Genomic DNA, 27289 nt, shown 5'->3' on the forward strand with positions numbered 1-27289 from the left:
AGAAAGATTGCTGCTAAATATCCGAGTGTAAAATATGCTATAAATTGATGCAATGACCATAAATTTTCGCACATATGTTGACCAGCAGATAGGTTGACATCACCACCCCCCCCCCCCCCACCCAGTTTTTCAGCCTAATTATAATGATTTTATTATAAAATGGGCATATGTCTACCCTCAATTTTGGGGCTATCTGGGGCTTCCAGCAACAACCCAACATTTGTTACAACACCCCAATAGCCAAGTAACAAAGCTGTAAATTAAGCAAGTTAAAAAAAAAGTTTTTAAAAAATCTTAGCTTCTGGCCAAGAAAACAGTGCTGGGTCCAAGTCTTCAGCCTACCAGGCAGGAGCAGTAACCTCGTTCTCCCAGCAGGAGCGGGAACTTAGGCCTACTGAGCAGGAGAAGCAATGGCCTACTGGGCAGGAGCAGTGTCCTCATTCTCCTGAGTAGGAGCAGAAACTCTGCCTACTGAGCAGGAGCGGTGATGGCCTATTGGGTAGGAGTGGCGAATTTAGTCTCTACAATTGTAGTATGTCTGGGTGGATTATGGCGGTACAGGTGGTGGGGAGGTGACGGGGAGCAAAGGTGCAGTGGTGGAGAGGTGCTTCCAGGGTTGATTTATATGCCAATTGGTGTCCAGCAGTTTTTTTTGAGCTGAATTTAAGGTTTCAAAAGTATATCTGGAGTATAAGTCGACCTCAATCTTTTGAAAGATATTTGAGGATTTCAAGACTCCACTTATATGCCATAATATACAGTTGGCAGTATCTTAGTACCATCCTTTTTATAAATATTTTGTCTCATTAATATTCTTTTATATACTGTTATCAAGTGCCATTTTATTAATATAAACAAAAATACATTTATCAGAAAGAATAATTAATCCCATTTATAATATCATCCACTTGGGTTAAGCTGATTATTGCATTTACTGCGGGTTCAAAGTCAAGCATTGTTGATCACAGAACTTGCTCCACCTTCCAGAGGCATCTCCACATACCCTACCCTCTCAAACATCACCCCTCATCCTTGCCTCACTGTTGACCTTCTCCCCTTGAGGCCAAACCTTGAAAAGTATGTCAGTGAAAAAATTAATCACTGTTTTTCATCTCTGCAGCTACTATTGTGAAACATTCGACAGAAACCACATGAATTGAAGTAAAGCCCTTTCAAAGCAATGTTCCTGCAGACTTGAAGAGTCTGTCCTTCCCCTCATCATGAGAAGGGGAACAGAGGCACAAAACATTTCACCAGCAGATCATTTATGAAGCCTATGTATTCTTAATGTTTCTTTGTGAATACAACCTATTGGTTGAATTGACCATCTGTAGATTAACAAGGGCAGGATTCCTCTTGTCCTCATCTACTACCCCACCAGCCCTACATATTCTCCTTTGCTGTTTCCACAACCCACCACCAGATACATATTCTTCTCTCCTCTTCTCTTCACCTTCTGCAGGGTCCACTCCTTCTGTGACTTCTTTGTCCACTACTCCCTCCACACTAATTGTACCCTTGGCACCTGCCCCTGTGACCACAGGAAATGCTACACTTATGCCCACACCTCTTCCCTCACCCACCATCCAAGCCCCCAAACAGTCCTTCCAAGTGAAGCAACATTTCACTTGTGAATCTGCAGGAGTCATCTACTACATCCGGGGCTCCTGTTGTGGTCTCCTCTTCATTGAAGAGACTGGGTGCATTCTGGGAGATCACTTTGTTGAGCACCTTGGCTCTGATAGTGTGGATCTCCCACGAGTCACCCATTTCATTTCCTTTGCTGACGTGTCCGTCCATGGTCTTATGCACTGCCAGAGTGAGACCACTCAGAAATTGGAGGAACAATACCTCATCTTCCATCTGGGCACCCTCCAACTGGATGGGATTAATTGACTTCTCCAGTTTACATTACTCCCCTACCCCTTTTCTTCTTCCCCCTATTTCTTTACCCATCTCTCTCTCTCTCTTCCCTTTTCCTTCTCTCTCCTTTCACAGAACCAAAATCAATCCTCACTTTTCCTCTTACTATAGCCAATTATTAATTGATTCCTCCCCGTTATTCTTCTGCCTTCCTGTTTTTTGCTTATACCTTGAAGGAGACCTCAAATCTGAAATGTCAGTAATATATCTTTACCTCTTATGGATGGTGCGGGGCCAGCTGTTCCTCCATCATTTCTGTGTGTTTTTACTACAATCACAGCATCAGCAGGCTTTCACGTTTCACAACTATAGAGTAACAACTCCTTAAAAAATGCAGCTCTTAGGGGATCTGATGGAAAGTCAGTTGTTTCCCTCTTTCCACAACATGATCAATCAGACTAAGAGGAGCAAGAAGGAAGAAAGCAGGAAGAAGTAAGAATGGAAGGCACAGTGATGAAGAGCACAGCACCTCATTATGCATGATATCAGATAGCATCCCCTAGAGACCGACACCATTAGGCATAAGCAAAACATGTTCAATGGATACTTGTGACCAGGAGAAATAGCAGGCACCAGTGGGACATGGCATGGCACTAGGCCAAGGGAATCTTGTGCAGGAACAACCAGAAAGCCACTACATCAGGCAACTGCATTGCAGGAGATCATAAAATACAATGCTATTGTCATTATTTGCATCATTAGTTTATGGGTAATTGTTTAATGATGTAGCATTAAAATGTATGACATGAAAAGACAAATTAATACTCTGAAAACAGATGAGACTGAGTTCCTCCGAAGATAGTCTCAGAGGATGTGTAGCACATGGTGACTCCAAGTCTGTAATTTTCACCCCCTCATCTGAGAAAGCTACTTATACCAAATGTAGGTATGTTGCTGGTTACCTCAGAAGATGAAACCAATTTGTGGCATAATGTCGGCTAAATGAAATGGCTGCGTTATACAGTCAGAATTTTTGAAACCTTGCTCTCTGAGGGGAGGATTCTTCATGGTCTCCCGGGTAACATTACTAAGATCACATGTGGTATCACAATGGACTGTATTGCTAGTGTCAGATCCATAAGCAGACGCTCTCAGTTTTCAGGTCGCCATCGTTCCCTTTGCCACCTCCTTTCTCCATCCTCCTGAGCAGTGTGGATTCCTGTAGCAAGAGAAACCTACTGCTTCACTTATTACTTCCAGTGGTGTGACGTGACGAGACTTGATAAGCCCACAATGTGTTGGGGCAAAATGATATCCAGCAGCAGTTTGGATAGTGATGAATCTTAATAAAGTTTTACCATTCTAGCAAGAGTAAAGCAGCGACTCTTTATTGCATATTTAGCCGAGTGCTTTTTCATCTCATTATGATTTTATCTGAAATCCACTGGATTATTTTTTTATAACGCATCCATCTCTGCATTTTGGATATATCATTTCTACCCACAGTTAGCAGGATCTTCCCTGATATCAGCTAAGTTCTTATATCCCTGTTTCAATTTAATTTTCATTCTTAGACACCTGCTCATTGAATATGTTGAATATTTACCTGGAAGGAAATGACAAAAAAAACCTGACATTAATTTCTGTCTAGCTTTCCAGAACCCTTCCTCCTTGTTCCAGTCAGCTTTCCTTCTCGCTGTCACTCAAGACAAATGTCTGAGATATCGGCATAAATTGTTTTAAGCAGTTTTAAGAAGAGGAAGAGAAAATGAAGTCAAGTTTTTTTTTTACAAAAGCCAACCTCAATTTATGTCAAGGAGGGTTAAAAGACCTTGGGATTAAAGCAATAAACTTGCTCCTGTCAAAGATAAAATCCACTAACAATTTAGTGCCAAACTCATGTTGTTCAATATCATTTCATATTATATTATGTCACGAGTAGATGATGGTTGCACATCAGACTGACAGGACTGATTTACTCTGAAGAATTCATCGACATTTTGTGGAATTGAAGCTGACTACATTTTGCTCTGATCCAGGATGGGAAACATATCTGCACTTAGGTGCTATTAAGAGCTAAGTAGCATTTCGTGGAGGAGAGTCAGTACAAATCCATTTTTCGTGTGCAGTTAACATTAGAAATAGTGAACACCAAAAATGTCATTCTAATGCAGGTCCCTCGCTTTTTATACCAAGCTCTGATGCAAGGAAAATTCACCAAGTATGTGCAGGCAGTCTTTAATGAAGCAAAGACAGATTGGTCTCAAATGAAAGGGAAGGTATTTCTGCCATTTTATTGTTTAAGGTTTTGTTTTTAACAAAGCAAAATAATTCATTCAACCTTCCATTTTTGCTGTGTTGTGGTAGTGTATAGCAAATTCTTTAACAATGAACTGAAACAAAATTGATCTTGTGTATTGTTGGATGTTCTGAGTTTTATTACATGCACACACACAATTTCTAATACCTTAACTAAAATACTTACAGACAGGTTCCTTCTGTTTGAAGCCCAGAGGATAACGTGGTAGTGAAGCATAAATAAAAACTGCCACCAGCAAGGAGTAACTGGCAGAAGAGGAAGCTAGAGCTTGCAAACTGTCACAGTTACTCTGGAGGGCTTATAAGCTTTATCAAATCTAAGCTTACTAATTCACTTCCAAAGGTGTACTGGCAACACAGCCTCTTCTCTCTCTCTCTCATTACATGCAGGGCGATGGACAGGTCCTGAGGATAGATCCAGTCACATTTGTCCTCTTCAAGCATATGTCTGTCTGTTTCACACAAGCCGTTTGGCTAATGGATAACAGGTGTCCTGTGAAGCTGAGAATATTTACAAAGTTACAACAAATTAAATTTTGTTGAGCATGAAGAGATATCTGTTGACAAAGTAGTTAAAGTAGGCATTCAATAGGTGCTGTACTGCATTTTGAAAGTCAGATTTTAATGTGTAATTGTTGTCCTATGTGGTAATTAACCTCACTTAAATTTGCCAAAAGGAGCTAAATCATCAAGGTTACCGTTCAAGTGCTTTTTTTTCCATGGAAAGATAAACATGGGCTCAATGTGCCTATTTCCATAGAAAGCCCTGGCTGGCCCAGGTAGCAAGCTTCAATACAGCTGTTCCCAGCAATGGCATCAATTTCTTTACCAACATAGTGACTTGTTCAAAACACAAACTGGCATTGAACCTCCTGCAATTTAAGAGTCTTTTCTGGGATTGAGGGTGTTTACCACCAACTTTCTCCCCCCCCAATATCTTTTAATCATTTGCTAAAAGCTTAGCCATTCCCTTCTTTGTAAAGCACAATAGTTCTAAGTTTGCTTATTGTTTATGGGTATTGTAAAATTACCACATTAATAATCTCAACTAGATTCTGACCAGGGCACTTTCTGCCATATTTCTATCCCAGAAAAGCTCTTATGTCATTCCTGATGTGAGTTGGGGCATTGCAGGTATCTCAAGGGGAGGTAATTGGGACGTTTTTAAAATGGAGGATGTTGTTAGAGTCACCAAGTACCATGAGACCAAGGGTAACTTAGAATGGCAAGGTCAGCTGATCATGGTTTCTGCATGAATGCCAATGTCAGCTGATCATGGTTTCTGCATGCTGGGTATGGAATTCCCAGTGGGTTATTCCCATTTTCAAGGGCAAGCAGCAGGCTTGTTGAGGAATGGAAAGGGAAATTTAACAGCATCTAATAATTTGTCACCAAGCTATTGCAACATCCCAACTCTCAGCTCCACCTGAAAGAAAAGTAACAAGTCCAGGCGGATTCTGGTTGTGTATGTTCATGCATTGATTTCAGAAAGAGTTTTAAAATAAGTTTGAGTCAAAGGATGATGCCATTATTGAAAGGATTTCAAGAAAATCCAATTGCCTTTCAAAAAAAGAGCTGTTTTGTTCAAATATTTATGCTGGATCCTTCCTGCCCGTGGCTGTCAGGAAACTGGCAGTAAACGTGTAATAATTATGCTGTCCAATTTTGAGGATATCATCTTGTATGTGCTAATTACAACTGACAGTGAGTTAAATCATCAAATGACAACACAGTTTTAGTGATTGATTTAAGTCAATCTGCTGTGTGTTGAGCTTCACGGAGGCATGGATAGCATCCTCCATGGCTGACCATGCTGACCAATGCGAGGGCTTCTCCACCTCTACTCAGCGAGGGCAAAAGAGAACAATGCATCTTCCCTAACCAGACAGCGTGGCTGAAATGAAGGTTTCACTCACTACTAATGATTAGGAGTCATATGACCCAGTCATATGTACAAGATGTCCAGCTATGACCTCCACGATGCCATAGCAATGCCAAGAGGCAGCATCAAATCAAAAGGACATCAATGTCAGACCATATTGACTACATCTCTGCCTTTAACAGAAGAGTGCCAATGAAATTCATCCCCAAACTCCATGACCTTTGATCTCTGCAATTGGATCCACACCTTCCTATCCAGTATGGTGATGGCATCTCATAAATGATTATTCTTGACACTTGAGGCCTCATATGTCTGCATGCTCAGTTCGCTACTTTATTCCTTCTACAACCTATGTCTATGTGTGCAAGAACAACTCCATCTCGTATAAATTTGCTGTTGTAGGGTTATAGGGGCTCGTGGCTTGGTGAGGCACATCCTCTCCCTCCATGCCAGCAAGACAAAGGAGCCAGTCATAGACTTCCAGAAAAGGATGCAACTCACTCCCTTATCCATATCAATACTGCTGAGGTGGAGATAGTAGACATCTCTAAAAGCCTAGGAGTAAACATTTCCAGCAACCTGTCCTGGTTGAGACACATTGATGTGATGGCTAAGAAAACACACCAGCATCTCTGCTCCTTCAGTAGCCTCAGAAATGTTGGCATGTCACCTGCACCCTTCAGCGACTGCTACAGGTGCACCACTGAAACCATTACTCTTTGGTACGGGAAATGCTCCATCCTAGACCTCAAGAAATGACAGAGAACAGCTCAGCTCATCACACAAAACCCATCCCCTCCATTGACTCCATGTACACTGCCCACTGTCTTTGAAAAGCCGACAACATATTAAAAGACTCATCCTACCTCAGCCACAATTTATTTGATTTTTTTGGACGTAGCTGTGAACAGTATTGCAGAGTAAGAACGATCCGATCAAAATTAAGAAATTGTGCCAGCAATTCACTAAGATTTGGCGAAAGTAAAGTTCAAATTTATTGGAGTGGTTTTGCTCAGTTTCTGACTTGCTCACACTGTTTCCCAAATGTGTTGTGAAAGTAGCAATTAACAATATCATTTGCTGGGTGCATCTAATTAATTTTAGTTCCACTGGAATTTTTAACAATGTCAGTGTCTGCGTATGTGTCAACTGCGAGTTGAGAGGGCTTTTATCAGCAAGTATAGTGGGTGCCATCTGAATGAACAGGCTTGGAGCTAACCAAATATTGAGTTCCTGGTGTTGCTTACAGCCAAACCTGTTTTAGATTCAAAGCATCTTTTTTTTTTGTCTATGTAGCTTGTAATCAGCATGTACTCCTGGTCCGTCATGTTGAGGCTCAGACACATGGGTCTTGAAATTCATCGATGCATTCAGTGGAATACTATTGCCGACAACCACTGGTAATGCGCCATATTCAGCAAGATTCTGAGGCTAAGTGTTTTAGCTGCTACTCTCTGCTTGCTGCACACTTGCTCTGTCTGTTACTAATTGTAAGAATTAAATTACAGAGCGCCCGAGTTCTGGGGCCCAGCCATCGCGCTTAATTCTAGCTGGGAGAAGGGGAATGTTTTTGGACATGGAATGTGGGTTGATGCCTGGACAATAGGAAGTTGAGTAGCTGGAGACTAGTGCCTTTGTGGAGAGAGTCATAAGGGACTGGGCGATTATCAGGAAGGAGATCATAGAGGATTAGAATTACGAAGGTTGACAGAGTTGGGAGTTTGTAGATGGGGAGAGGGAGAGAGTATGGGAAGCAGGTAAAATTTTAAAAAAATCAAACATGATGTTTCCAGAGCTGGACTGAGACCTAGTCACCAGCTGTTCCCATTGACTGTTAGCAGTTCCAAAGGTGCTTGACAATGGGCCTGCCTTGCAAGATTGCAACTTGATTTCATGGAGAACAATGATATTCCACACACAACTGAATGAGCATTCACATCAGACCTGTGAGGGTGATTCACCACCAAGAAAGCCAGATCAAAGTGCAAGAGCTGCATCTGTTGATCCAAAAATGGTCCCTTTCCCATTCTCTCTGAAGTAATTGATGTGCACTTACAGAGCACTGAAAAAAGAATCATGAGTACAGACCAGAATTTTCAGGCCACATTCGGTATCTTAAATGTAGGGGGTGCAGTGGTGTTGAATTTTAGGACAATTCTTCTTCCCTTCGTCCCACATTTTCTTCATACTTCAAATCTTTACACATCTCACATGCCAACTCATTCCACTCTCATCACAGAAGAAACGGCAAACAGCAGCAGAAGGAGAAATCCTTTCATATTGCGAGCACTCATGCCAATGAAGATTCAAGATTCAATATTCAATTTATTGTCATGTAATAAAACTGTGTCACATTACATGAAATTGCTTTTGCCTGCTGTAAAACAGACAGATTTTCCATCGGCAGAAATTACCTGAAGCGCCTCACAGTCAGAGAAAGAGAAACAAAAGAGAGTGCCCCCCCCCCCCCCACCCACCACCAGTGTCCATAGATTCACCTCCAAAACTTCTGCAGCCTCCACAGTCAGACAGATGGCAACAGCAAGAGTTGAGCATGTGCTGGGTGGTCTGATCCTTGTTGATTGTTGCTGCTCTCCAACAGTAGTGCTCCCTGTAGATGTTGTCAATAGTGGGGAGGGTTTTGCCTGTAATGTCCTGGGCTATGTTCACTACCTTTTGGCAGGTTTATGCTCAGGAGTATTGGTGTTCTGATACCAGACCGTGATGCAGCCGGTCAGCACACTTTCTGCCACACCTCTGTAGGAAATTTTCCAGGGTTTCTAATGTCATACCAAACTTCCACAATCACCTGAGGAAGTAGAGGAGCTGATGTGCTTTCTTAACAATGCCATTGGTGTGTTGGGTCCAGGAAAGATCCTCCGACATAGTGACTCCCAAGAACTTAAAGTTGCTCACCCTCTTCACCTCTGATCCCCCAGTGATCACTGGGTTGTATCCCTCTGGCTTTCTCTTCCTGAAGTCAACAATCACCTCCTTAGTTTTGGTGACATTGAATGCAAGGTTGTTGTTGGTGCACCATTCAGCCAAGTGTTCAGTCTCCATCCTGGATCATAACTCATCCCCTTCCTTTATACAACCCACTACCATGGTATCAATCGGCAAATTTGTAGATGGTGTTATTGTCACATCAAGCCACACAGTCAGTTATTATTAAATTACTCACTCCTTCAGTTATTTAATTCTAGATTATAATCATTAATCTTTGTTACCTCTTTGTTGATTGCCCTAAACATGAGTTCCCTGGGTACTGATACTCCTGAAACAGGAAGCAGTTTTTCTTTATTTGTTCTTTCAAATGATCAATGAAAGACCGTAGGCTCAGTCTTAGATGCTTATCAGATGTTCTGATGAGTTGGTCTTCCTGGAAGGTAGGCAGCAGGAGGACATTAAAGACTCTGCATGAATTACTCAGCATTCGGTGGGAGAGCATGAGGGAGATCAGGTTGTACGTTCTTTCATTTGTTAAACAGTCTTTGATGACGGAGGTGAGAATAAGACCACAATTTACATTGCCATAGATTCCTACATGCAAAGCCTGGCCTCATAATCTATATGAATGATTGTAACGTGTCACACAGCATCACCAAAGTTGGTAATGGACATTCTCTGATTGGCAGCCCAATGTAATTGGAGACTTGGAGAAGTCAGCTCTGTATTCAACTGCAGCCCCTTAAATCTACATCATTGTCCCTCTTCCATCGATCAAGTTGACCATTGGTGAACAGTTGACTGATCTGTCCTCCACTCCACCCTCATTTCGATATTGACCATATTTCAAAGTTTTCAGTGCATATCATGTTCATTTTAGTACTCTGGAGAACTCTGTGGACAATCACAGACAAAAAAAAGGTAAACATGGCCGATTAGAGAAGAAAAATGATTTTTTATCTCAGAGGACAGGGAATCACTAGAATTCTCTGCCCAGATAGCTGTGCCATGGAGTATATTCAAAACAGAGGTCGATTGATTTTGGAAATTAAGGAAATCAAGTTCTTATGCTCCTAAGCATAAGTGGAATAATTTGAGAGTGTAGTAAACAGCAATGATAACACACATCTCTTTCTGGAAAACTAAATGAAAGAGTAACAGAATACTGCACAGCTCCAGATTCTCAAATTTTTAAAATTTAGTGGGCTTTTGTGTGCGTGCATTCATGTGTGAGTGTCACAGATGCATGGTGGCCACAGCAACCACATTTAATAAAGGTAACCTTATTACAAAGAAATTCATCTGAATATTGTATTTTTCATTTACAATGCTAATTTTAAAGCATAATTTCAAATATTACATGCTCTTTTTTTTGTAAAGAAAATATGAAAAAAAAAATACCTGTTCATCTCTTCTTTATTCCTCATTAAATATGAATTTTTAAAGTACTACCCAAGAATCAGGAAAATCCCGTCTGACCCAATCCCTGAGCAGTCTGGATGTTAGGTCCTTTACTGGATTGCCATGGCGATCTCCTTTCTTGCTCTGTAGAACATCCAATTATTGCTTAGAATGAAACCTTTACTCTGATTTGACTGTTAAATGCTGCTCATACAAGAATGATTTTAATTCTGACGTCCACAAAGAAGCCATGCTCAGCCCCACCTTCTCAAGGTGGTCTTTCCTGAACAATAAATAATGGTGGTTAACCCATGAAGAATAATCTTTGCCACTGATTTCCTTTTCTCCCACCCGCTCCCCTCCCCCTCTGTTTTGGAGAGGACACCTACCTGAAACACTAGAGTCCTTCTTTAATGTACAAATTGGTTTCCAATAAAATTATTGGAACATAGCTGTTCCTTTAACCATGGACCTGAGGAAGCAGCAGTTACTGCCTGGAACACTCACGTAAAAGCATCCTATACCACCCTGTTCTACATGTCTAGGAAACATTTTGAGGGATATGAGTCAAATGCAGGCAAATAAGACCAGCTTGTGTAGACATCTTAATCAACTATGCACAACCTATGCTGAAGGGCCTGTTTCCATGGTTTAAAACTCTATGACCATGACTGTATGATTCTAAATGGGGATAAAACAAGATTCCAAGTCCATCCAAAAAGTTCTCTCTCTTCACAGTGGGACATCAGAAGTAACATGCTCTCTGATTGATCTGAGAGGCTACGTGATATCCCATTCACCTCTGCCAGCACATTGGAGCTTCTAACAGGCTTCAGCTGGGAAACTGTATGAGACCTTTATAGGTAAGGCTCAGAGTTAAAACTTCCCACAGCACAGGTCTCTCAAACTAGGACGATCGGTTCTACCAATTAAAGATCGGTTCTACCAATTAAAGTCACAATTAAGTTACTGGAAGCAGAATCTTCCCACAAAATTTGCTACATTTAGTTTAAAGGAGTGTAATTATTCATCACCTCAGAACAGAAACAAATCTTGAATTTATGAGTTTTCTCATCATTGTCCAACCTTTCAAATTATCAGGCTGAATTGAGCTTGTATGAGCCTGTGGCCCAGACTATAATCCTTGCTTGCTCATACTTCACCTGGGTCATATATGGGAGATTGAGTCACCACATCTAGGAATATCTGGTAAGGCAATGGGCAGAGACCCTCTTAGGTTTCATCCTGGATGCTCTTGGGGGCAGATAACGTGAGGGCAAAAAGTAGCAAGGCTATTTTGCAATGTCTTTTCAAAGCTACGATTAAAATAGTTTTTTTTTGGAATAACATTAAACATTTAAGAAATGAATATCTAATTAACACAAGAAATAAATACAATTTTAAACTAAATCAAATAAAAAAAACTTTACCCTAATGCCGGGCTGGCCAAACTTTTAATTTTTAATTTAGAAATGCAGCACGGTAACAGGCCATTTCACCAAATTAACCTACATCCCCGGTACGTACTTGCAGGGCCGAAATGACCTGTTACCATGATGTATGTCTAAATTAAAAACTAAAAAGTTGGCTACCCCTGCCCTAATGGCTGTGATGTTCATCAAAACGAATGGAGTCTCCAATTGGCCACCACGTCAGACAAAGACCAAGTCAGAGGGTAATGCTGGGTAATCCCAAAGGGGCACCCCTCTGCTTTTGGAGTCCAGTTACAAAGTGAAGTGGCAGATGTGCAGGGATCTATCACTTACTAGGTCCTGGACTCACAACAGGTCTCCAAAGTTCGGGATTTCTGTCAGAGTAGCTAAACACTTGTAGATTCTCGGCTAGATTCTAGACTAATTATGGTACAATTTTAACACAAAGAGGTGAGAAGAGCTTCTTGATCTCTGGTGGCTTTGAAAACTTTAAATGAAAAAAAGCTATGGCAGTTTCAATTTATTTCCTCAAAGTTTGCAAAAACCAAAGGCTGTCAATAAATAATTATTGCCGCTTCCCTTTCAGATTGGGTGGCACAGTTGTCACAATGCTGTTACAGCACCAATGACTGGGTCCAGAGTTCAAATCCGGTGCTGTCTGTATGGAGTTTTTACATTCTCCCTGTGTTTGGGTGAGTTTCCTCCGGTTTCCACCCACTGTTCAAAAATATACTGGGGGTTGTAGGTTAATTGGGTGCAATTGAGCGGGACGGGCTTGTGAGTCAAAAGGGCCTGTTACTGTGCTGTATGTCTAAATTCATTTTTTTAAATTTTAAACTTAAAAATCACATAGTCAATTATTTCGACCATTGGACTCGGCCAGACTGCTGTTGATCACATCACACTATTTGTAAGCAAATTGTCCTGCAATTGAGGTGCACATCAAAGAGAAGTGCAGAAGAATGCATATGTAGATATATTCACAAACAAGAAACTGTCAGCTCTCTTGATGCTTCGACTATTTACAGCTGTGAGTAACTGACCCATAAACACGAGGTAGGACTCAAATTTGACCTTTGCACTCTGTGTTATCTGACCTTAGTTGAGGCAGTGATGCAGGCAATTAAATAAGGGCCTTATCATCCCTTGGTGAGGAAAGCATGGTTCCTGCTGCTGATCACTGGAATACTACAACATGTGGCACTGTAAACATTTGTTGACAAGACAGCAGGCACTGCAGTTAAATAGCACTCTTGTTCGATGTTGAGCACATCTAGATGATAAGCCCCTTGCATGAGGTGTTGGAAAACATTCAGTACTATGGAAGCGAAAGTATGTTTTGTTATTAAAGAGTGTAAAGGAAAAGAACAAATGAACAAAATTTAAAAAACTGCTGGAAGACTACAGTAGGTCAGGCAACATTTGTAAAGGCAAAGGCATGGTTGATGTTTCAGGTTGAGACCCTGCTCCCGCCTTTGGCTCTCCCCCATTCCCTACACACCTCCCTTTGTGCTTTAAGCAGGGACCAGTTTTGGTGACTCCCTGTTCTGCTTATACCTGTTGGCTAGAGGCATAGCTACTAATAATTATTCCCTTACCAGGGGAAACAAGGTCAACCTTTATGGCCAGGTCACAGAGGGAGGAGTTACAGAGGATCGAGTCATCAGTGGGCGGGCCAGCCATTATTCATACACAGAGCAGCAACAGTGTATACATATCACCACACACCAAGGAAAAAAATGTCCTGAAGCAGAGTCTCAACACAAAATATTGAACATCCATTTGCCTTCATGAATATATTGCTTTACCCACCGAGTTCCACCAGCAGTTTTTTTTATGCTCGCCATTTCAGTATCTGCAGTTTCTCATGCGTCTGATGTCTTGATGTCACCTCCTCTAAGACAGAAAGCCATCCATTTATACAATTCCCCCCATACCTGAGACTTGAGCACAGAATTGACCAATGCATGTCAACAAAATACTAAAGGGCTGCTCCACTCGAAAGGGTGCCATAACATGAATTCCCATCCACTTTTTTCATGTGAAGATAAGGAATTCAAAGAGGACCAGTATGTAATATTCTTGGGGACAGTCATTGTTCCTTCAAGGTTATCGCCTCTTAGGGATTGCTTCATGTAACTAATTGCTCATTAGGTTACAACAATGTGGATAGAACGTTGAAGAAACAGTGTATCATGATCATTTAAACCAGACATTCTCAACAGGGAATGTGGCCGCATCACTTTGAAGTAAAAGCCTGTTTTCACCTCTCATAACATAAGTATTTTTAAGTGGTTGGCAACAACTACAATTCAGGGGTTAGAAACTGTGATAGATAGAGAGACATGATTGCCCACGCCAAATGGAAAGGCACCTGAAAGAACGAACGATGCACTTGCTATGAGACAAACCAAAACTTGACTGCTTCACAGGGAAGGGGGCCCATGAGCTTTGAGCAAAGTCCTGGGGGAGCCATAGCCAAAAAAGAAAGGTTGAGAATGGTTGCTTTTAACAAATCAGATCCACCTAGTTTGACCTTTTTATATCTCTCATGGAGCAATCTATGAACTCTGCGATAGCTTTCCTTTGAGATTAAGAATTCGCTGACTCTACATGCTTCATAATTCAGGAAGTTCTTTTGGGATTCCAATCAATAATTAGTATTCAACCAACATCAGTTAAACAAGCCATCTGATTATTGTCCCATTGTTGTTTGTGGGACCTAGCTGAGCTCAAGATAATTGTCACAGAACCAAACTTTTACAATAAAACTATGGAAATATTTAAATTCTTTATTCAACAGAGAAAAATAATTGCAAAAATATAAAGAACCTGTTTCAATAACAGAAGGGTCAGTGAATAGAGGGCCTAGAATTAAGGTGTTGAGAAAGTCTCAATGCCAACTTGAGAAAACTTTCACTCACAGTGAATGTTGTGAGTTGGAATTTATTTTCTAACAGAATGATGAATACAAATACATGAGCCACATTCATAATAGACCTGGATAACTACTTAAGAAGAAAATTTCTTCGGCAATGAGGAAAAAACAGGAGCAAGAGATGAATTTTACTTACATTCTTGTACAACTTACAAACTTCCTCTGCAAGTAGCCAACAAATTCTCTTTGAATGTTGCCTTTGAAGTTGTAATGTACCCATTAACAGTACAACATGATTCAGCTGTTCAAATCACCCAGGTCTTGTGTTGATGTGACCTGCACATCCAGATTCTGGCACACATATCAAGCAGATGTTTGAGCATCAGGAATGCCAGAAATGACAAAATAATCATCTTCTTTGAACAAAAAAGGTTTCAAAGTACAACTTTCTGTCAAATATTGATCCCAACTTAAGATCCTATAAAAGCAACCATCCAGAGAAAGATTCAACAGCGGACAAGAGGTAGCACTGCCTGATGTCACCCTTAGGTAAAAAGATGGTCTCAATTCCTTCAGAAAGAATGATCCAAAAAATAGTCACCTCATGCCTCAAATAATAGTTCTTACAGAAGGAAAAAGAGTTCAATTTCTTTAGCCATATGACAGGGGCCAAGGGTTAAATGAATGGAGGATAACAAAAAAAAATCTTGACGTATCTCATAAGTAACAGGGGCTCATACTTTGCATTACCATCCTCCATCTTCACAACACAACTGGTGCTGGCCACTTCCAAACCTGGTAGAAAAATGCAAGTGATCATGGACCAGCAGATGGTCCAATCAATATACCTGTATGTTCCTGGATAATATCGGAATCAGAATCAGAATTTATTGTTATGAACATGTCACAAAATTCATTGTTTTGTGGCAGCATCTCACAATGAAAATATTTATATAAACCACCTTAAAAGATAAATGAAAAATAGAGCAAGAAAAATAAAAGGTAAGACAGTGTCTGTGGTTCATTGTTCATTTAAGTATTTAATGGCAGAAGGGAAGAAGCTGTCATTGTGCTACTGAGTGCTTATCTTCAAGTTCCTGTTCCTTTTTTCCAATGGTAGCAGAATGAATGTAGCAGGGTGGTGAGGGTCCTTGAGGACAGAGACTGCTTTCTTAAGACACCGCCTCTTGTAGATGTCCTCGATGGAATTAAGTCTGGTGCACGTGTCACCACAGGCCGTTAACAATCCTCTGGAGTTTTTTACTTGTCCTGAATCACAAATGGCATTGCAACCAACCAGAATACTCTCCACGGTACACCTATAGAAGTTTTCAAGAGTTCTTGATGTCAGACCAAATCTCCGCGAATTCCTCACAAAATATAGCCACTGGCAAGCCTCCTTTGTGATTGCATCAACATGTAGGCTTCAGGACAGATCCTTGCAGATGTTGACTCCCAGGAATTTGAAGTTTTGAAATAAATAGATAGATAGATAGATAGGTAGGTAGGTAGGTAGATAGATAGATAGATAAATAGATAGATAGATAGATACTCTCTGTGTATTTATATACTATTTATTTATTACTATATGCATCTCTCTCTCTCTCTCTCATATATTAATAAATGTATGAACAATAATGGCAATGTCACCTCTTCCATCCCTGTGGTGCTATTTGGTGAGATGAATCAAACTGACCCCAAACATTGACAAATCTTCCATTGCTACTTTAGGCCACAGCTTCCAGGTCCAATTTCATCTGCCAAACACCCCACCCCCCCGACTCCACTCTGCTCTGAATATGGCTGGTAACTGGATAGTTTTTTATCACAGTTAATTTGCTCTGATCTCCAGAAATGACAGTTGAGTAGAAGGAAAATTTTGTCCAAAGATAATCAAAGACAAAACACAAAATACTTTTAGTTCCTATTTTTAAAGAAATGGCTGTGCCACGTATTTTATGCTCTCCACTTTTAGTCATATTGTATGGTGGGATATCCTGGAAAAAGTTAGAAAAAAAACTGCTGAGGATATCCAAATCTGAGGACTTTCATCTTTGAGAAAGATTGAAAATAGAGAGATTGTATCTTTGGAAAAGAATAGTATTCATGAAGATATATAATGGTTATCTCTGAACTATTGAAAAGATTAGATTGTGCCAATATGGATAGGAAATGTAAGCTAAACAAATTGAACATATTCGGGATAGATGAGTGTAAAACAGAGAACTGGATGAGATGTTCAAAGTTTCTTTTCTAGAATAGTTTGCTGACATGCGCACAACATATAGAGCATTTAGAAGTGATCTGATTAGTAGTTGCATGCAGTAAATATTAATATAAAAAGAGCACTGATGCATCGTTAACTGTTGCTTAATCTGATACTGTGATCAGAGATGAATTATTAAAATGGAAAATAACAACAGAAAGGGCAATTCATGTCCATGCAGGAGCTTGCTTGATTACCTTTACTGATCAAAGACTCCACAGAGGAGTCTTCCAACATTCCCCTGTCTTTTAGCCTCCCTCGGAAGATTGGGCAGCATGACTAGCGTTGAGGTTAGCACTGCACTATTACAGCGCCAGCAACCCTGTTTCGAATCAGCCACTGTCTGAGGAGTTTGTCATTTTTCCTGTGTCTGGGTGCTCCAGCTTCCTCTCACCCTTCAAGAAGGTACAGGGATTGTTGGCTAATTAGGGTATATGGACAGCACACACTTGTGACCATGCTATAAGTCTAAAAAAAAAGTTATAGAACATGAAGTTGATAAATTGGAGATCAATGTTTGTTATTGTTCCCTCTCCTCTGTGATCATATGTGCACCTTATATGTCACTGAGAAGTTTCTACTCTTGATAAGATAAATTTAGCCCCAGATCTGAGATCAAATGTGGATCTAAAGTACAGCTGAGTGCATTTGAAGCTATGATCTTAATTCCAAACTCCACTGTACATGGTCTTGCTTTGTGTCTATTGGGTGCCAGGCCTATGCCAACATAAACATCCAGTGTAGGAGGGAAGAATTACGGAGTGAGTTAGTTGCTCTTTCCACAGTCCAGCAATATTTTTGAATTACTGCTGCTTTGGTCCTTTATATGAGGTCTTCTACTCACTTCTGATCACATTATTTCTGCTTTGAGGCAATATGAATAACAAAAGATGGCTGGGTTGAGAAAATTTCCAAGATTGTAATCCCTCTCATTTGGATCCAAACCATCAAACATTAGCTAGAGGCTATTCTTGGCAGTATCCGAGCAAACTCATTACACAATGGAACCCCACCCCACCTAACCTCTTACATCCAGCCTGCTTTCCAGGACTAATGTTGGCACCACAAATGTAAGATATTTTGAAATGAGCATGAAATGGAAAAATTTTGCCATTCATTCTGATGTTGGGGGAGAATAATTAAATGCCAGAAATTGTTTTGCTACAAAAAAAATGTTTGGCATTTACCACAAAAGGAACATTGTGCAAGGTGACTAGATTATTTCTGACACTTGTTGAATTACATTGGAACTGTAATTCAATTTTTTAAATTTTAATCCTTTCAGGACAAATTGTCAGAAGAGATCCTTTGTAATTATTTATCTCTTTCAGATTAATATTATTTCCTGATGTGCTTTTAAATCATGATTTAGGCCATGCCATTTATGATTCAGAAGTGAAAGGAAGTTTGGAAGTCTTTTCTGTTAAAAATATGTTAGGATAAACATAAAGTATTCTCAGCATTGTTTCGTCCCCCTCCTTGACCTTTCTGGAACTCACTACAAGAAACACAACATCTTGTATATACAGGATTTCAGGCTGGTGTGAAAGAGGAGTAGTTCCATTAAAGGGCAAGGAAGTTCTTGATCAGATTCATGAAAAACATTACCAAACAGTGGCAAGAACCATCTCCCTGGTTCTCAGATGGGATTGAAGCTTTGTCTTCTATTGAAACAAGTAGAGCTTCTCCAGGAACAGCATAAGATATGGGAACAGAAGTAGGCTCATTGAGTCCTCTTCGCTAATCCATCATGAGCTGATCCATTCTCCCACTCTGCCCAATTCCCCTGCCTTCTCTCCTTTGATATCCTGACTATACAGAAGCAAATCAACCCTCCCCATTATCTGGCAACTAAAGAATTGGAAAAGACGCAGACAAAACATACAAAGCCCGCACAGGTAGTCCCAAAAGTCAGGATCTAAGTGGGTCCATGAGGAAGCAATGCCACTTCCTGTGTTGATCCAATCATTATCTCACCTAGATCATGTAAGAATTCCACATAAGAAATTTGCATTTTTGAAATTAATTACCTGTATTCTTATGAACTCTAGAGTAGGGTCCTGTTTGTTTAATCTCTTCTCATAGGGCATACAGCATGTGCTAACAATAAGGCTGGTAAACCTTCAATACACCTATGGCATGTATATTCTTCCTTTGCTAAAGTTCCTACATAGTATTCCAACTGTGGACTCCCAAAGGTCTGTATCCTTTCAGTAAAATGCTTTTATTTCTCAAATTCCCACATATCATTCGCCTTCCTCATTACTTACTCTTCCTAACTTTCAGTACTTCGACTCTCGAAAGAGCAATGGCTTTCAATCTCTCCAAAATATACTTATTTTACATTTTTCTCCCAAAGTGAATAACTTGGCATTTTTTTCCACATTCTATCCCATTTTTCATTCCTTCCAGGAGAATTTTATTGCATATTCTTTATTAAAAATATTTGTTCAATTTCTCTGCCATTTGTAATGCATTTCTGTAATGGATTCACACTAAATTCTCTTCCTTCTTGCACACTAATAGCAGTTTTTGAATGTGCTTCATCTTTCTTGATGTGTTACTCTCACACTCCGCTCCACTCCCCTCTTCCTCGTCAAAGTCTTGGTGATACTTCATGAATTTTCTGAAATGCAGACATTTTCAAGACGGAGAAGGTAATTAAAAAAAAACAATTGAGAATAAAATAATTTACAGCAAGATAAACGTTGGCATAACATTAAAATAAATGGAATTAGATGGAAGAAGAATAAAGAAGGAAGGAGATTTAGGTAAGGAGATTCTAATGACTTACTTCAAACAATGTGGCCAGAACTAATTGAGGATGGGGTAGACTTTAGGATTAAAGGGGAGGGAATGGATGATGGACAGAGTTCCTACAATAACTGCTACAAAAAAAACCTATTATAAACTGTTAAAAAAAACCTTGGTGTCGGAATGTAAATGGAGAAATCATGTTCAATGAAGTTCAATTACAAGTGATGGCCTTGGCCAATCTGTTATTCTTCACAACTCTTAAGATGCGCCTTGAGCCGTTCCCAAAGCTATCAGCCGACTTTTCTTATGTTAGATTTGGAATTTTGTACTGTAATAAATAACTGCTGGAAATTCATGAGAACAATATGCCTTTTGGGTTAGTCCTGGGGGATTATAATTTACATGTGAAGCAGCAGACAACAAGGTAATTGCTTATAGGTTATAAATCCAATATGCAAAGAGAAACAATCCTAAAAGCACTTATCTGCTACTAAATCCTGGAACATCTGCAATGTATACTACAGCTCCACCAAGTCAGAGATACATTGAACAATTCTGTTATAATGTAAATTATTAATTCTACTTGGCTATTGAAAACACAGAGCTTTTAAAAACAACTGGAGCTTCTTTTAAATTTTAAATTTAAATTTAAATTTAGACATATACAGCAATGTTACAGGTTCTTCAGGCCCATGAACCCATGCTACCCAAATTCTCCAAGTAGCCTTCAACCCCAGCAGATTTTAAAAGGTGCGTGGAAGCCAGAGCACCTGGGAGAAATCCACGCAGACGTGGAGAGAATCTAGAAACTCCTTACACACATCGCCGGACTCAAACCCAGGTCACTGGCGCTGCCACAGCGTTGTGCACACCACTATGTCATGGTTTTATTTTATTTAAATAAGGATTTAAATAAGGATAAATCAAGCCACATTGTAAATCCAGCATAGATTGCATTCAAACTCTGGGATATAACACCATATCAGTGTATGAATAAGCAATCCTACCATTCAACAAGATCATGGTTCTTCTTCTTTTTCTTTGGCTTGGCTTCACGGACGAAGATTTATGGAGGGGTATGTCCACGTCTGCTGCAGGTTCGTTGGTTACTGACAAGTCCGATGCGGGACAGGCAGGCACGGTTGCAGCGGTTGCAAGGGAAAATTGGTGGGTTGGGGTTGGGTGTTGGGTTTTTCCTCCTTTGTCTTTTGTCAGTGAAGTGGGCTCTGTGGTCTTCTTCAAAGGAGGTTGCTGCCTGCCGAACTGTGAGGTGCCAAGATGCACGGTTGGAGGCGATATCAGCCCACTGGCGGTGGTCAATGTGGCAGGCACCAAGAGATTTCTTTAAGCAGTCCTTGTACCTCTTCTTTGGTGTACCTCTATCTCAGTGGCCAGTGAAGAGCTCGCCATATAACACGATCTTGGGAAGGCGATGGTCCTCCATTCTGGAGATGTGACCCACCCAGCGAAGTTGGGTCTTCAGCAGCATGGATTCGATGCTTGCAGACTTTGCCAGCTTGAGTACTTCGATGTTGGTGATGAAGTCATTCCAATGAATCTTGAGGATGGAGCGGAGACAGCGCTGATGGAAGCATTCTAGTAGCCGTAGGTGATGACGGTAGAGGACCCATGATTCGGAGCCGAACAGGAGTGTGGGTATGACAACGGCTCTGTACACGCTGATCTTTGTGTGTTTCTTCAGGTGGTTGTTTTTCCAGACTCTTTTGTGTAGTCTTCCAAAGGCGCTATTTGCCTTGGCGAGTCTGTTGTCTATCTCTTTGTCGATCCTTGCATCAGATGAAATGGTGCAGCCGAGGTAGATAAACTGGTTGACCATTTTGAGTTCTGTGTGCCCAATGGAGATGTGGGGGGGCTGGTAGTCATGGTGGGGAGCTGGCTGATGGAGGACCTCAGTTTTTTTCAGGCTGACTTCCAGGCCAAACATTTTGGCAGTTTCCACAAAACAGGACGTCATGCGCTGAAGAGCTGGCTCTGAATGGGCAACTAAAGCGGCATCGTCTGCAAAGAGTAGTTCACGGACAAGTTGCTCTTGCGTCTTGGTGTGAGCTTGCAGGCACCTCAGATTGAAGAGACTGCCATCCGTGCGGTACCGGATGTAAACAGCGTCTTTATTGTTGTGGTCCTCCATGGCTTGTTTCAGCATCATGCTGAAGAAGATAGTAAAGAGGGTTGGTGCGAGGACGCAGCCTTGCTTCACGCCGTTGTCAATGGAGAAGGGGTCGGAGAGCTCATTGCTGTATCTGACCCGACCTTGTTGGTTTTCGTGCAGTTGGATAACCATGTTGAGGAACTTGGGGCTCTAGTATTTGCCAAAGCCCTTTCCTGCTCATAGTGTCAAAGGCTTTGGTGAGGTCAACAAAGGTGATCTAGAGTCCTTTGTTTTGTTCTCTGCACTTTTCTTGGAGCTGTCTGAGGGCAAAGACCATGTCAGTAGTTCCTCTGTTTGCGCGAAAGCCACACTATGATTCTGCGAGGACATTTTCGGCGACACTAGGTGTTAGTCTATTAAGGAGAATCCTAGTAAAGATTTTACCTGCAATGGAGAGCAGCGTGATTCCCCTGTAGTTTGAGCAGTCTGATTTCTCGCCTTTGTTTTTGTACAGGGTGATGATGATGGCATCACGAAGGTCCTGAGGCAGCTTTCCTTGGTCCCAGCAGAGCATGAAAAACTCATGCAGTTTGGTATGCAGAGCTTTGTTAATCTCTCTAACCACACATATCCACTGATTCCCCTTTATCTACTGTATATCACATGCTAATTCTTTAAAGAATGCCAATACACTATGGCTGAAAAGAGAAGTCAAGCGAATGTAAAAGCAAAAGAGAAGGCATATAAGGAAGCTAAAATTAATGGAAAGATAGAGGATTGGGAAGTTTCTAAAATCTTGCAGACACAAACTAAAAGTCTCATAAATATGGAAAAGATTAAGTATGAAAATAAGCTAGCAAATAATAGCACAGAGGATACAAAAAACTTCAAGTATAGCAAAAGAGAGGGGAGCATAGATATAGGACCATTAGAAAATGACAGTGGAGAAATCGTAATAGGAGATAAGGAGATGCCAAAGGAATTAAATGAGTATTTTGCATCAGGCTTCACTGTAGAAGATATTAGCAGTGTGTCAGAGGTTGGGAAAAAGTTGGCGTTGATTGTGAAGGATGAGGGGACAGAGTACTTGGAGACACATGACAGGATAGGACAAAACCAGCATGGTTTCCTTAAGGGAAAATCTTGCTTGACAAACCTATTGGAATTATTTGAAGAAGTGACAAAAGGCTGGATAAAGGAGATGCAGCGGATGTTGTGTATTTGGATTTTCAGAAGATCTTTGACATGGTGCCTACTTAACAAAACTGCCCATGGTATAACATGAAGCATACTAACATAGAGAGAGTATTGGCTGATTGGCAGGAAGCAGAGAATCAGAATACAGGGATCATATTCTGGTTGGCTGCCAGTGGCTAGTGGTGGTTTACAGGGGTCGGTTAAGGGCCACTTCGTTTTATGTTGTAATATTAATGATTTTGATGATGGAATGAATGGGTTTGTGACCATGTTTCCAGATGATAGAAAGGCAGGTGGAGGAACAGGTAGTGTTGAGGAAACATGGAGGTTGCAGAAGGACTTAGAGAAGTGACAAATGAAATAAAATGTCAGAAAGAGTACAGTCGTGCACTTCGCCAAGTCCCTTTGCATCTGGGTATTTTAAATTTCTCTCCATTTAAAAAATACCCAGATGCAAAAGGACCTGGGAGTCCTTGTGCAGGATAGCCTGAAGGTAAACTTGGATACTGGGTTAGAGGTAAAGAAGGCAAATGCAATTCTGGCATTCATGTCAAGAGGATAGAATATAAGAGCAGGGATGTGATGTTGAGACTTTATAAGGTACCTCACGGAGTATTGTGAGCAGTTTTGGGCTCCTCATTTAAGAAAGGGTGTGCTGATGTTGGAAAGGATTCAAAGGAGCTTCACAAGGATGATTCCAGGAATTAAATTGTTATCATATGAAGAGCGTTTGACGGTTTTTGGCCAGCACTCATTGGAATTTAGGAGATAGAGGGGAGAACACATGGAAACATTTTGAAAGTTGAAAGCCATGGACAGAGTAGATTCGAAAGATTGTCTCCCATGGTGGGAGAGTCGAGGACAAGGGGGCACAACTTCAGGACTGAAGTGCATCCACTTAGATCAGAGGTGTGGAAGAATTTCTACCGCCAGAGGGTAGTAAAGCTATGGATTTTGTTGCCACAGGCTATTGTGGATAGTAGGTTATTAAGTGTATTTAAGGCAGTGATTGATAGGTTCTTGATTAGCCAGGGCATCAACAGTTAGGGAGAAAGATGAGCAGTTGGGTTGAGTGGGAAAATGGATAAGCTCATGATTAAATGGTGGAGCAGACTCGAAGAACTGCATAGCCTATTTAAACTCCTAGGTCTTACGGTCTAAATTGATTTCCTTTTCACAAAATCATGTTGACTTTACCTGATTACCTTGACATTTTTTTTCTCTATAATCTTTTCTTTCTCTTCCTATGTGTTAGTAATACTTAAGTTGTACTTAGTGTGTTTTATGTACCTGAAGCTGAAGCAAGACTTTTACTGCATCTGTACAGTGTACTCATGTATATGACAACAAACCATTCATTCATTTTGCCGGATGGGGATGGGGCATTTCTACATGCCTTCTCTGCCGAGCCACAAACATCACAGGCTGGATGAAGTGAGGACAAATTGGAGTGCTGGACAGACTCGCTCACTAAGACAGATGTAAGATGGGGTAAACAGGGCGATTTGTACAGTTAGCGACGCAGGTACATGGCGATTTGAAAGGGTCCAACCGGGTCAACCCAGTCAGAACCCAACTGGGTCCCTGAGCTACATCAGAGGTGGCCAGGGAATCTGATAAAACTTACCCGGGTGTCCTGCTCTGGCAGTTTGAAAGGGAAAACGGACCCGGTTACTCTGGTGATGTCAGCACTTGCGTTCACGCATCACAGGGAAACCCCTGGCTGAATTGTGACTGCCGCGATCTGGGGGGAGAGTGGCCGCTGCCACGATCAGGGGTAGTGGGGAGGGGCACAATGTGCTGCCGCTGCAAATGCCACTCTGGTTCACAGCGACGGCTCAATGCAGGCGTGCAGGAGTAATGGTTGTCTTCCTTACTCATAAGCCCCCACGCCGCACCCCCACATTGAGCCGTCGCTGTGAACCAGAGTGGCACATTGCGGCACCAATCACTCCCTCCCCCCCCCCCCCCCCTGCTCGTGCAGCAGCACATCTCTGGGGGGCTCTGTGTGGCTAATTGGAAGGAAACTGTCGAGGGGGTGGTGATTGACAGGGGGTTGGCGACTGATGTGGAGGGGGGCTACTGAAGGCCGGTGGGAGGGAAGGTGACTGACGGCCGATACCTCTGGTGAGTGCATGAGGCGTCACTCACCGTGTCATCGCGGGGGCAGAATCACCCTTAAATCAAAGGTTTGCGATTTATCAGGTAGGTCTGGCTGCATTTTGAAAGGGTCATCCTGCACCCATGATCCAGTCATCGCACCCAGGTCCCAGGAGGACTACCCGGGTTTTGCAGTTTGAAAGCACCTAATGTGGGACTAGTTGGCAGCTCCTCTTCGCGTACCTGTTCCCTCTGCTGTTACTGCTGTTTCTGTGATCCTGTACATTTCTGACATGAAAATTCAGGTAATGAACAGTTCTCCAGATCAGAACCCTTTCATAGCCTGGGGATTTTTTGCACCTCAAATTTTTTCTTAATAATTTTGTTAATTTAGGATCAAAATTTCTGGAATTGAAATTACACATGACACAAATCACCCAGTAAGCACTTGATTTACAGTGTTTAAGAACACATAATAGTTTGTTTCTAGACTGTTACTTCATTTAAATCATCTCTATCACACATGATTTAACTTTTCCAAATTAACCATCTGTATCATAATGCAAAGCAGCTGCTCATTTTGAGATGACAATTGATTACGTTTACCTGACAGAGTGTGGATCAGTTGTCTAGCACAAAGCAGACGAGGCTGCGTAAGATCAGCAGGTCAGGGAGCATTTGTGGAGAGAGAAATAATTATTGATTCAGGACAATGACCCCTTTGTCAGAATTGTTAAAGCTGAAAGATACAACACCTTGGTGAAAAGTCTAATGTCCAGGTGACATGACCAAAGGATCAGAGTAACCAGGGGAAATCCAAACATTGGGTGGGGTAGTTCATTGGATGGAAGCCAATGGAAGGACATGGGCAAATGACTCAATCCATCATGATAGAAATTGGACACAAATATGTTACGATAATATGAAAAATACAAAAAATGTTAATTAGATAATAGTGCAATACAATTTCATACATCAGTTATATATTACACCACAAAAGCTTAATATTTCGGATAAGTGTTTTCAATGTAAACATGACATAGACATCTTTTTACATTTTAAATTGATTTTTTTTGACTAATTTAATAGATTTTCTTCAAAAGGTAAGGGGTGTTAAACTCCTGAGAAATCCTATGTTGTTTCTTTTGCGGGGTATATCAAGGATAAGTCCAGATTTAAAATTAAATTGGTTTCAAAAAGAATTTTTAAAGGTGGCACTGGCAGTTGCCAGAAAATGTCTAGCCGTTTCATGGAAATTGGATACAGATTTGGTATTAGATGGATGGCATGGTGAAATGCAAAGTTGTATACCTTTGGAAAAGATCACATATAATTTAAAGAACAAATATGATAATTCTTTGAATATTTGTTTTCCGTATTTGCAAAAGATTTTATAACTTTTTGAGTAATTATAATATCTCAATTAGTTGCTTTATATATATATATGTCCTTTACCGGCATCACCTACGGCTCCTAGAACGCTTCCACCAGCGTTGTCTCCGCTCCATCCTCAACATTCATTGGAGTGACTTCATCTCCAACATCGAAGTACTCGAGATGGCAGAGGCTGACAGCATCGAATCCACGCTGCTGAAGATCCAACTGCGCTGGGTAGGTCACGTCTCCAGAATGGAGGACCATCGCCTTCCCAAGATCGTGTTATATGGCGAGCTCTCCACTGGCCACTGAGACAGAGGTGCACCAAAGAAGAGGTACAAGGACTGCCTAAAGAAAGCTCTTGGTGCCTGCCACATTGACCACCGCCTGTGGGCTGATCTTGCCTCAAACCGTGCATCTTGGCGCCTCACAGTTTGGCGGGCAGCAACCTCCTTTGAAAAAAACCGCAGAGCCCACCTCACTGACAAAAGGCAAAGGAGGAAAAACCCAACACCCAACCCCAACCCACCAATTTTCCCCTGCAACCGCTGCAATCGTGTCTGCCTGTCCCGCATCGGACTTGTCAGCCACAAACGAGCCTGCAGCTGACGTGGACTTTTTACCCCCTCCATAAATCTTCGTCCGCGAAGCCAAGCCAAAGAAGATATATATATATACTCCATGGTAGTATTTTATTTTACTATATACGTCATATTTAAAAGATATAATGATAGTTGTAACTGTTAAAATAATTAGG

At 41.1% G+C, this 27289-nt stretch overlaps 1 long non-coding RNA gene across 1 annotated transcript; it reads right to left on the minus strand.

Moving 5' to 3' along the window:
• Window positions 1-4545: 4545 nt before the first annotated feature.
• LOC138744008 (uncharacterized) lies at window positions 4546-15545 on the minus strand. The gene is made up of 3 exons (XR_011345188.1): window positions 15466-15545; window positions 10415-10558; window positions 4546-4683 (listed from the first exon to the last, which is right to left on the minus strand). It is a non-coding gene; the product is annotated as an uncharacterized lncRNA (long non-coding RNA).
• Between the last annotated feature and the right edge of the window lie 11744 nt (window positions 15546-27289).

This window comes from Narcine bancroftii, chromosome 10 (genome assembly GCF_036971445.1).
Source record: "Narcine bancroftii isolate sNarBan1 chromosome 10, sNarBan1.hap1, whole genome shotgun sequence".
Taxonomy (NCBI): domain Eukaryota; kingdom Metazoa; phylum Chordata; class Chondrichthyes; order Torpediniformes; family Narcinidae; genus Narcine; species Narcine bancroftii.